General features: G+C 37.0%; 1 protein-coding gene across 3 annotated transcripts in view; it reads right to left on the bottom strand.

Moving 5' to 3' along the window:
- Window positions 1-10,246: 10,246 nt before the first annotated feature.
- The window catches only part of LOC150100495 (FERM, ARHGEF and pleckstrin domain-containing protein 2-like), a 726,486-nt gene continuing 723,308 nt past the window's right edge, over window positions 10,247-13,424 (bottom strand). For all 3 annotated transcript variants that reach the window (XM_090403005.1, XM_090403006.1, XM_090403007.1), the window contains one exon: window positions 10,247-11,655. The gene's annotated coding sequence lies outside the window, so the exon portion shown is untranslated. The remainder of the gene's footprint in view (window positions 11,656-13,424) is intronic.

Raw genomic sequence — 13,424 nt, 5'->3', positions numbered from 1 at the left:
GGAATTCTGCTGTACGAACGCAATCAGATCGTCTGCTAGGGATCTTTCTTCTTGCTACATCCTCGTAGTCACCATTGCAAGTCTCTAGTTCATGCCTGATTGTTTTTACTGTATTCAGGGAGCATTGGGCAGCAGTCGTAATATCCTTATTTTGATGGCGGGCACGAATCATCATGATACAAGTTATTCTCTTCCATGATTCAGGTGGGTTCCAGCTATCCATCCTTTCTGACATCTTGTATATGAATGAAGAAGGGTCCAAACTTTTAAATGAAGAGAAGTGTGTGTTAATACATGTAACTTACGGAAAAATATAATTAATTATAAATATGTCAAATTTATCCCGAACACCCTGTATATATATATGTATATTAAAGATATGAGAAATTTTGTACTTGGTTTAGGAAGCAAAGTAATGTTTTGGCCGTGAAATATTACATTCATGTCTGAGTTATTCGTATATAGAGGCTAATGATTTTATATCACTTGCCTTAATATGTATCCCATAATGCAAAGCACACCCCTTTCAGACGTGTATAATGCAATGCATAATGGGAAGAGCCTTTATCCAGACCAGTTTCAACCTTTGTTGAGGTCTCATCAGTGGGAGCCAGACCAATGGTGAAGTAATAATGACGTCATATATATCTTGTGTACAAGTAGCCAAAAGGTTCTTGACCTTATTAATAAAAATCTCTGGATGAGAGAAAAATGTAGAAAGTTTTTTACATTGGATTTATTATATGTTAAAGATAACACGAAATTTTATACTTGGTTTTAATCCTTTTGACAAGGAAGCAAAAACAATGTTTTGCACATGAAATATATTCATGTCTGGGCTATTTGTATATAGAGGCTAATGACTTCATATCATTTGCCTTAGTATATATCCCATAATGCAAAGCACCCCCCCCCCTTCTGGACATGTATAATGCAATGCATAATGTGAAGGACCACTATACTTCACCCTTGGTATCTCTCCTGGGGTCTGGCTCCCATTGATGAGACCTCAATAAGGCTTGAAACCGGTCTGGGTAGTGACCGTTCTATTATGTATTGCATTATACATGTACGAAGGGGGGGGTGCTTTGCATTATGGGATACATACTAAGGCAAGTGATATGGCTGAGGATTTTCATTTAATAACAGAAAAGAAATATATAAAAATTGATAAAATAGGAAAAAAAAATCCTTAACCCATCCACAGTACAAAATATACTTTAGGTTTGCAAATAACCTTTCATGGTTGGGAGCAACATAAAAAAAAAATGTGTGTATATATATATATACATATATTAGGGTTACTAAGCCATTTTATAAACTTAGTTATTTTACTCCTAATCCCAAATAAGCAAACAGTTAAGTTTGCGCCTGAAGTTAGTTCAAGTCTAAAGGTGGTGCAACTCATAGTAGAGGTGGGTAAAGTTCTGATCACTCTTCTTAGTATTTTCCATAATGTAAAGCACATCTCACTAAGAGATGTATATTGCAATACATTATGGGTGGGGTCACTACCCAGACCGGTTTCAACCTTTTTTTGAGGTCTCCTCAGTGAGTAGCTAGACCCTAAATACCAAGATTTTAGTAATACAGAGCCTTATCAACTTTACCTATACAAGTTGCAACAAGGTGTTTTTATTTTTGATAAAAAACGGTTGGTGATGTGATCAACAAATGGAGATGTTCACTAGTGCAGGAAAAAAACCCAGGGCAACCACTGAAAATGACTGACAAAGACAGTAGGGTGTTGAAACAGGTGACATGCAAAAACTGGCTACAATTGTAGACCATTTGTGATGAGTTTGAGAGCACCAGTAACACCATGGTGAGCACTAATACGGTATAAAAAGAACTCCATTTAATGGGTTTCCATGGAAGTGCAGCAGCACACAAGCTGAACATGACAACAATGAACAAGGTAGCTTGTCTGGCCTGGTGGTGCAAAGAGCATGTGAGCTGGACAGCCAAACAGTGGAAAATAGTACTCTGGAACGATGAATCAAGGTTCACCTGTTTCCAGTCTGATGACAACAATGAACAAGGTAGCTTGTCTGGCCTGGTGGTGCAAAGAGCATGTGAGCTGGACAACCAAACAGTGGAAAATAGTACTCTGGAACGATGAATCAAGGTTCACCTGTTTCCAGTCTGATGGCAGGGATGTGGGTGTGGAAGCAGCCTGGTGAATGCTTGTTACCACTGTATGTTGTAACAATAAAGTTTGGTGGTGGAGGAGTAACAGTGTGGGGTGCATTCAGCTGGTTTGGAGTGGGACCACTGGTTGTTGTCCGTGGCTCCATGAAGGCAGCTCAGTACCTTGATATTCTGGATTATCAGTTTTTAAGTTTTTAAGGAATGGACTGGGTTACTATCAAGATGACAATATCCCCATGCCACAAAGCTGCAGCTTTTATGGAATGGTATGAAGAGATGGGTGTTAAACAACTGCCCTGGCCTATGCAGAGTCTTGACCTCAACTTCATTGAACACTTGTGGGATGGAGTGGCAATTGATGTCCAGAGCAGCACATTCTCGATCTGTTGCTGAATCCAATGCTGCTTTGATGGATGAATGGAGACAAATTCCACTTCATGTCTGCTGTACATTGTAGAAAGTATCCTCAAAAAAGAGTGCAGAAGGTGATCAAATCCCAAGGTGGATATACCCAATATTAGGGTTCGCCTACTGGTATCAACTGTAAATGTGTAGTGTTCATGCAAGCTCCTGATAAGATAAGTATTATTTTCAGTTATCGTTGATAAAATTACTTAATATTGCGTAGTTTTGTTTGCCTTGCGTATTTTAGTGCGTCTATTTGTGTGTTTTTGGTGTATTATAACTTATTATTTGATAAAACACGTTACAATAATTATGGCACCTGTACGAAAGAAAATGGCGGCCAGTAATGATGGTTCGCCGTCTTTATCAAAGAACGGTAGTATAAAAGAAATGAGTCAGTGTACTAGCTGTGAAATGTACGCTTTGCAGAGTGCGGTTGGAGTGTGGATAGATGATAATAAAGGATTGAATGTGTGAAGAAAATGTAGGGAGAATGAGGAATTGAAGGGTATTTCAGATCGTGAGTGTGATATTTTTGTCAAACTTCAGAATGAAGAAAATAGCGATATGACAAGAAACGGCAAAGTTGTACATGAGAATTATGAGAGTGTGAATGTAGAAAGTGTGAATGATAGTATTAATGGTTTCTCAGAGAATAAAAAAGATGAGATAGATGCATTGAGTGAGATCGCGTTGTTGAATGGTGCGATAGAAAGGGCAAAACAGCAGCTAGAGTGCATGAACAAAAGTCGACTGAATGAACCAACCAATAATAAAAGGTATGACAGGAAAAACAGGCGTATGAATGTGAACATGAACAAAATGAAGGATAGAGTGCTGTATGGAGACTCGTTAGTACGACGTGTGTTAGTAGATGATTTGACAAAATCGTACCAACCTGGTGCGACCATAAAGGATGTAACTGAGTCTATTAGAGAGCAAAAGGAAAGGGTGAAAGAAATGATTGTTGTGGCAGGTACGAATGATTTGAAAGGAGATAAAATGGAAATGATAGAAGACCTGAATGAATTGTTTGAGGTAGCAAAAGAAAAGAGTGAGAGAGTTAGAATGATTAGTCTTTTGCCACGGTATGACAGTGAAATGTTTAAAAGGAGGGCCATAATTGCGAATGACTTTATGCGTGGGTTATGTATGACGAGTGGTGTGGAATTTGTGGACGTGTGGAGTGAGTTTGATGGGCGAAAGGATCTATATAAGATGGATGGCTTGCATTTGAATGGTTATGGTGTAAGAAGACTTGAGAAAGTAGTGGATGTGCTGAATGTAAGTAGTGGACTTGCTGAATGTAGTGGATGTGCAAATTCAGGGAAACTAGATTTGTTAAGGGGGGGAGTAGATATACAGTCCTTAGGGAGGCAGTTGAATGTAAGAATGAATATAATATGCTAGAGCAAATAAGGACAACAAACCAGAGTGGGATAGTTAATATAAGGCATCAAGGTAGGGTTGGGGCTAATGGGGGTCTTAAATTCATGTACACTAATACTAGGAGTATTAGGAACAAGAAGGAAGAGTTTTTGGCCATGGTTGGCACTTCCAGACCACAGGTTATTGGTATTAGTGAAACATCGCTGACTGTAGATGATATAGCTAGTGGGAATGAATGTGATGGGTATAGTGTGTTCAGGAATGACAGAGAGAATAAAATGGGGGGAGGAGTATTGTTGATGATAGCTGATGAGCTACAGCCAAGGAGAGTAGAAATTGAATTGCAGGATAGAGAAAAGAGCACATTTGAGGCCATTTGGTGTGAGATTGTGGCTAGCAGAACTAAATATACAATTGGGTGCTGCTATAGACCAGGTGATGGAAAAGATGGTGGTGACAGTATGCACAAGCAAATAGAAGAAATGAGTGGAAGGAGGGTGATTATCATGGGAGATTTCAACTATGGTCGCATTGATTGGAGTGAGGAGAGGACACACGGGAGGAAAGAATTGGATTTTATGCGGTTATTAAGGGATAACTATCTGCGACAGCATGTAATAGAAAATACTAGGGGTCAGAGAGTGCTTGACCTAGTAATTACATCTGAGGATTTGGCTGTAACAAATATGACCACATTGCCACCAATCGGTGAGAGTGATCATAGGGTCTTAACTTGGGAGGTGGCTAAAGGTGTAGAATTTTCAATTAAGACAGGGTACATGTGGAATTATCGGGCTGGAAAGTATGACAAGCTTAGGAGTTTGATTGGTTCAGTGCCATGGCATGTACAACTGCAAGGACTAGAAGTTGATAGTGCATGGGAGGTAGTTAAGAAGTGCTTGCATGAAGCAATGGCTGACTGTATAACTAGAGTCCGAATAATAAATCAAGTAGGGGTTAAATGGATGAATAACACCATTAAGCTTGAGCTGCAAAAAAAGAAACAACTATGGAGGGAATTTAAGGAGAAAGGTGACCGGCAGGCACATGAACGGTATAAAGCGCAGGCCAGAAGGGTGACGAGTGTGGTAAGAAAAGCAAAAAAGGATTACGAAAGAACATTGGCCATGCAGGCTAAAGAGAATCCTAAACAGTTTTTTAGATATGTAGCAAGTAAAAGGAAAAATGTACATGGCAGAATGATTTTAAAGAATGCCGATGGTAGGGAGATAACTGAATCAGTTGAGATAGCTGAGTTACTGAGTGAGCACTTTGCAAGAATATATCATCCAGGTGGTGACACTGCAGAAACGAATCAACCATTGACATTGACAATTGACATTGAGGTTATTGCATAACCTCAATGTCAATACATCTGTGGGATTGGATGGTATACCAGCTCGTGTAGTACGAGAAGCAGCTAAAGAATTGTCAGTACCCTTGACCATTTTGTTTAATTTGAGTCTCGGGTCTGGGTTAGTCCAGAGCAGGTGGAAGGAGGGGAAAAATAGTTCCACTGCATAAAGGTGGTTCCAAGACTGCTGTTGTAAATTACCGACCGATTAGCATATCAGGAATCATTATCAAGGTCTTAGAGAAATTAGTCAAGAAAAGAATACAGGATTGGATAGATGAAAATGGGATATTGTATGGGGGACAACATGGTTTTGTGAAGGGTAGATCATGCCTCAGTAACTTGCTCACGTTTTATAACACAGTGACGGCTGAACTGGATAGGGGTAATGGGTTTACAGTGATACTACTGGACCTTGCCAAGGCCTTTGACAGAATACCACATGGAACCCTAATCAGTAAACTGGAGCAGATGGGGATAGATATAGGGTTGGTAAGATGGATAGGAGGGTGGTTGAAGGAGAAATACCAGAGAGTGGTTTATTCAGGAGTGGAGTCAAAAAGACGGCTTGTGACTAGTGGAGTGCCGCAGGGCTCTGTTCTTGGACCACTGCTTTTCAATTTGTTCATCAATGATATTGGAAAGGATTTGAGAGGAAGTGTTCACTTGTTTGCTGATGATGCAAAGTTGGGTAGAGCAATTGTGAGTGCACAGGATGTCAAAATTTTACAGGATGATTTGGATAGTTTGGAGGACTGGGCTAGGAAAAATGGATGTCAGTTTAATGTGGCAAAGTGTAAGGTTATGCACTTTGGGGTGAAAAGAACAGCAGCAGTATATCGCATTGGTGGAACCGTACTCCAGGAGATTGATGAGGCCAGGGATTTGGGAGTGCTGGTGGATAGGGAGTTGAAGTTTAGGGGGCACATTGCAAAAGTGACTAAAACAGCTCACCAAATCACTTGGCTTATGAAAAATACTTTAACATGCAGAGACAAACAAGTTGTTGTTCCTCTGTATCGAGCCTTGATAAGACCCCATCTGGATTTCTGTGCCCAGTTATGGGCACCAGGGTTTCTTCGTGATGGGGAGGAAGTGGAGAGGGTCCAGAGACGAGTGACCAAGATGATAGCAGGTCTGTGGAATGAACCTTATGAGAATAGGTTGAGGATTTGTAGGTTGCAGAAATTGGATGATAGGCAAAGGAGGGGTGATATGATTGAGACATTCAAATTACTAAAGGGTTTTTATAAGATTGATCCAGAAGATATTTTTGAAAATATGACTGGTGGTGGGAGGACTAGGGGCCATGCATGGAAGCTGGGCAAGAGCGTGGTTGACAAGGGTGTTAGAGCTAGGTTTTTTACTTGGAGAGTGGTGAATGAGTGGAATAAGCTTCCAGAGTCTGTTGTGGGTGCTACGACCATGAATGAGTTCAAGGCAAGATATGATAGATACTGTGTGAATGCTGAATAGTTGTTCCAGACATGATGTTAGGGCCTCCCTCGATGAGTCTGTCGACTCCTTGGAGTTTCCCAGAACAATAATAATAATAATAATAATAAATTGCTAAAGTGTCCGGACAAATATTTTTAGATAATGTGTGTGTGGGTGTGTAGTTTGTTTGAAATATTCAAAGGAATCATGTAATGTTAACTATTTTTAGTCAATTAAATAGTACTTTAATTCTTTCACTGCAGCTATGCATTTCCTTCTCCACTTTATGAGTTCATGAATAGGTGAATCTGATGAGTGGATCTAGAGACTGGATCAAAAGAGTCCGCAAAAGTGACCACAAAGTTGTTCGATTTACACTACGAAGTCCTTTTGCATCCCCCCCCCCACTCTCCAGATTTGACTCCTCAGACTACTATCTGTTTCCAAACATGAAAAAATGGCTGGCAGGAAAGAGATTTTCATCAACCTATGAGGTGATTGCAGAAACAACTGCCTATTTTGAAGAGTTGGACAAATCATACTACATGGATGGGATCAAAAACTAGAGCATCGTTGGACTAAGTGTCCGCAAAAGTGGACACTTAATCCAACTTAGACCTCAAAGAAGATTATGTTGAAAAATAAAAAATGTTTTCCAAAAAAAATTATGTTTTCTTCATTTTTGCATGGACTTATCAAACAACCCTCGTATAACAACATCTAACTAAATGTCTTGTCTTATAAACATCTATACATATTTCACACCATATACTATCAAAGCCACTAGTGTTATCTCCACTGTAATTCTTCACCTGAGAGGGCACAATTCATCTCTTATCATGAGTAATACTCTACCATCATGCTTAGGTTTCCTATCAGGTGAAATATGCTACACCCTTTGATTTAGCTGTACCCTATACCTGCCATGGGCATGAATGTTTGTGATTGTCTGTGAAAATACTAGTGGTGATGGTTGTCAGTAGATGGCATTGGTGTAGTTGGTGAATCGAGTGGTGGAGAGAGAAAGTTGTAGAGTAGGTGCCCTCCCTCGATGAGTCTTTGACTCCCTGGAGGTGTTACATAATAATAATAATAATAATATCTATCCCTGGTTGAACATCCTCCTCAGTTCACCAAGTTTCATTGATACAAACAATCACTGCCTGGAACTCATTCCCTTTATTCCTAAATGCACCTAACATATACATATTAAAAAAACAGTGCATTATTCTTATGGCTATTATAACTTCCTTCATACTCCACCTGACTCTGCAATATAGTGTACAATCTCTCAAGCTACTATTTCCCACATGAGGCTATCCTTTTTATATTTCACCCATGCAACTGTAGTTTCCCTACCCCAACACACTAACTTGCCCAGAAAGCGACAGTCTCTCCAAATGCCTGTGTTTGGAGATGGAAGGCAAGAGGATGCATACAGTTTTCTTTTATCCTTGTAAGTACTCAATGCAGCCACATATTCATTCCACACCTCTCTTACTACACACTTTTACTATCTTATTCATTATCAATGCTTTTCCCCTCCACTTTACATTATCATATTGAGGCAACACACCCACTCTCTTTTTTACAGCATATTTCTGCTGCACCATCCATAACATCAATCTCAAATTTCTTGCTACACAATTCATGCTATCTCTCAAGTCATTTGTACCAACCATTATTACTATCTCCTCTATATTTTCACCCTGCTTTATTGCCGTTGCTACACTCTCTATTGTTACACCTGGGAAGTACTCCTCTGACTTGCTCTGCACAACCTGAATTATTAAATTTCCATACATGATACTCCAAAAATATTAATTAATTCATTCATTTTTCTCTCACTGGAATCTCTGATTCTTTTTGCTTCTAATCTCTCTCTCTGTCCCTTTCTTCCACACTCTCTTGATTTTTCCCAATTTTTTCCCTATTTGTCTCATTCTCTCTCTCTCTCTCTCTCTCACACACACACACTCTTCTTGCATTAGCCATCCTCTCTAGTCTCCTAATCTCCATTTACCCTCTTTCGTGCCTTCCATCTCCTTTCTCAGCTGTTCTATTTCTCTCTCCACACATCCTGCTTTTAACTGACATTCACACACAAATAATCATGCCATCAGATATGCCATCAACCTCTGCTACAGTGGCCAAGGTCAAATCCATATGTACATCCCTCACATTCTCTTCACCCTTCTTGTCATCCAAAAATTGGCACTCATTCATTTTTGAAACATTACCACTACTGATGCTGAATCCTGAGACTGAAATACTTTTGTCTCCCGGTGCTTCCCACTGCTTATATTTCATGCAAACATACACATTCTCACTCCTCATCTTCAACATTTTAAAACCACATGCTGAGAACATGCCACATATGCAGAAAGCTACAGAATCCTCAGCTGTGCTATGAATAATGTCAGTAATCTTTAAATGGTGGCAGGCTGGGTGACATGTTAAATCTGGGTGGTCACCATGATGAATACAACTGCATACAACATAGAGATAATAGATTCTTAACAAAAAATCAAACCAATCATAAAAAAAAAAAAAAACATCAATTTCAATCTCATAAACTTAAAAACCATTATTCGTAACAAAATAAACACAATTCTTTTTTTTTACTACTAATACTTATCTTTTTTAACAGCTCATGTGGCAACTACTTATAGTACGTGATGATACAAATGGGGAGATATAGAACTGGTGTAATGGATAACGGGATAGTTGATGGATAGACATCTGAGAGTAGCATATGGCGGATCAGCAAGGAATAGGCCGTGGCATACTGGTGACACCAGTATGCCTGGGAAGATTGCAATTTGTTTGTTAGATTAACAGGACTGCACCAAAAGAAACTGATGAGGTGGAGGATCTGAGAGAGATACTATATAAGTAGTTGAAGTTCAGGAGAAAAAAAGAGTAGAATAACACAAAGGATCACTTCAATATTGAAAAAAAAATACCACAAGGGATAAGGAAAGTGTTGTCGCTGCTATTTATAAGATCTGATATGTATGTATACCCAGACTACTGTGCTCTGATTTGGTCACCTGTATTATGTGGAAATATATGATTCAGAAGTGGGTGTCTAAGATGGCAATAGGTCTGTACAATGAGGACAGATGGAGTGTTTGTGGAATACAAAATTTGGTTAATAAGTAGCAGAAAAGAGCATGATTAGGAACATTTGAGAGAGCAAGGAGTCATCCCTCATTCCCTTCCCTATTGAGAATAACTGTGGTTAGCAAGCAACATATTAAGGACTAGTTTTGGCTTAGAGAGTAATGGGTTGGAAATGGATTGCTAAATGAGAATTTATTGTCAGGGAATGAATTCAAGTATAAATCACTATGGAGGTGTCTGCATGATGATGATGATAAATATGTATATCTTTTCAATAATAAAACATGTTATTTAAGATCAACTCCTTTATTATTTATTTTTTAAAAATAAACAATCTGAAATCTTAGTGTACAATATAAACATAGTTATGAGCTGTCAGTTAACTTTTAGAAAACAAAATTCTCCTGAAAATTATACATTATTATACATAACTGCTTTCATTATAAATCTATCTATTTATCTATATCTGTCTCTTTATATATATATATATATATATTATTATTATTTATATAAAATAAAATATGAAATACAAAATAAACATCTTTAGTAAAACTGCAACATCTGGAAAATCTCTATCAAAACTATATTTCAGATACTGTATTTCAACTTTATGCTCAAAAGTATATTATTTCAAATTTGGCAAACATACACAAAAAAATTAAAAGGTAACAAATTTTGTTTTACAATATACATGCCTATAGATTTTCATAGAAACATTTCATTTGCATATTTTTCAAATCTGATTTCAAATTTCAAAAAGTACAAATTTTATTTGTAGCTATATGGATATAACTACATGATTATTTCAAACTTCATAAATAAATTTGATTAATTACTTTATTTTGATTTTTTTTAAGAATGATTAGCTGCATTTACCTCAGTTTCAAGTAATATTTCACAGAATGTAGATTAAAATTTAAAATAACAGGACACACACATGTAAACAGTCATTTCTCAACTTATGATGGGAATTCCATTCAGATGACCCTGACTTAAGTTGGAAATCATATGAACCATAAGGATATGTTAACAATTAACATAACTGAATGTTAAAATGTATGGATTTGCTTTTATACCTTTTAACTAACTTTACTCTTTGTTTATAGTGAAATAATAAAATATACCCATTATAACTTAAAATTACCACATATACTGTACTACAATAAACAACGAATCATAATCACCTGGAAACACAAGGAGAATGAGCAATTCTTCAAAACTGCTGCTTTATTAATTGGACAATCATTGCAGAACAGGGTAGGCTAGGTCCTCAACAACACATTTCCAAAATCAGGAACTGCAACAAAGCATTTTGAGGATGATTCACCAGATGTATAACTTGTGGAATGTCTAGGTTTATCTTTTTTTGGGGGGGGGGGATGAGGTGTTAGCAGGCTAACGCCTCACCCCTTCTTTAAAATATTGTACATGACATCTAATTTAGTCTGTAGCTGTGTTGCATCATTCTATCTGCTTTGTTAAATCACTCCATGTTGAGAACCATTTTTTTCAAATAACTGAATTGTCTCCTTAACACAGCCAAATGTCTCTGCCAATTTTTTCAATGTACACACTTTTTTTTTTTGAGGGCTTAACTGCTGCTTCTTGTTTTGTTATTTTTTTCTTTCTTCTTCTTCTGCAATTTCATCTGCTTCTAGCTCTATAAGATCTTCATCTGACATCTCTTCTTTCATAGCTTCTACTAACTGCACTACATCCCTTTTGTTGCCCTCCAATTCTGACTAGCAGCAATATCTTTTCACCTGTCTCTTGTAAGGCTTTATCTTTGAATCCTGTGAACATATGAACATGTATTTTCAGCAGCTTTCTGACAAACTCAATTCACACAGACACACACAGACTCTCTCTCTCTCTCTCTGTCTGTTACCTCATTCCATGCTGCACATTCTTTGTACAATGAAAAGTGCATTCTTTTTAAAAGTCTCTTGAGGTCTTCTCACCCTAAGTAACAGCAACAGCCTAACAAAAGCATTTCTTAAATAATATGCCTTGAAGTCAAAAATAACAACCTAGTCCATGGGTCCCAGAAATGAGGCAATATTTGGTGAGGGTATTAATGAGATGGCTGATGCAAGTATGAGTAGTCATTAACTTGCATGCACTGTAAGTCGAAGATTGATTGTATATACCTCTAGAAATAGATTACACACATATATATATATATATAGAGAGAGAGAGAGAGAGAGAGAAAATCATAACCGTAAAATAGAAAAATTTGCATATTTTTACAAACATTAAATTATTTACTGAACAACAGGGAAAATAAATCACAGCAAATCAATCAGAATAACGTCACATATAAAACAATGAAAGTGTGGCAGCAGCAAGGATGAAATTAATATATATCATCAACAGAAGACAATTTTTATACTAATTTCAGAAGAGGAAAAATTTCATGCTTTGTATTTTATATTTACTAATCTTCACCAAAAAAATTCTTAAAAAATTCCTAAGTAGGAATTTCTTTTAAGTGATATTTAGAATTCCCTTCAAGGATATTCACTGCTTCATAAATACTTTTGCATTTTGACATACAGGAGTAATCATTTCACAGCATCAACTTTGCATCACATTGTCTCATTTTAATTCATACATTTTTTGGCTAATCAGTTAAAAGAGTTTCATGAATATCTAGCATAAGCTATTATAATGGGGAAAGAAAAAGTTAACCTATATTTGCATAAGCTATTATAATAGGGAAAGAAAAAGTTAACCTATATTTCTCTTGATTTGTGCTCTTCTCTCTCTTACACACACACAAACGATGCTTGATGTTTTCTGTCCACATATCTGAGGCCACTTTTAAAATAATGTTTGGTTTTTGAAATAAAAAAATTAAAAAAAAAAATCTTCAGCACACTTATTTGTTAATGTCAACTCACACTGCGCCTCTATAACTTTTTAACATGTTCATTCCAGCCATGACATGAACTGTTTTGCTCAAAACTCACCCATGGGACAGTATACAACTGTTTCATCTTTGGGTCTGCTATCTCTCAGGGACATGACAAATTTTTACACATACTTTCCAGAGAAACCAAAGTTTTATTAGGAGGAATACACTTTTTGCTTTCTGGCTGTATAATTCGCTGATAATTAAGAAAAATTCTATAACTATTTGTATTTTTAAATTTCAAAAAAGGCGTAATAATACCATGGAGCCTCTATAGCTTAGTCGGTATAGATGAAGTCTTTTGTCGGAAATGAATGCTTAAGAAGTAAGAAAACCATGATGACGGTTTGCAAATTCGAGTTTTATACAAAAATTTTACCAGAAAAAACTTGAAATGTGTTACATACTTTTGTTGAATATGTAAAATTATGCCCAACCACCCAAAGCAGAAAATACATGTTACAAAGTCTAGTAAGCTACCACTAGATGTGCAACATGAGCAAAAAATAGTTTGGCATGAATGTGTTAATAAATGAAAGAAATATAATACAGTACTAGAGGATTCATGATGCAAATGTTAAAAATAAGAAATATAGAGAGTTTATTATTATGTGACACCTCCAGGGAGTCCAATGGCTCATCGAGAGA

The sequence above is a fragment of the Typopeltis vanoorti genome, chromosome 13 (assembly GCF_054136105.1).
Source record: "Typopeltis vanoorti isolate ZY-2024b chromosome 13, IOZ_Tvanoo_1.0, whole genome shotgun sequence".
NCBI classification, from domain to species: domain Eukaryota; kingdom Metazoa; phylum Arthropoda; class Arachnida; order Uropygi; family Thelyphonidae; genus Typopeltis; species Typopeltis vanoorti.
This window is presented reverse-complemented; position numbering and strand designations above follow the sequence as displayed.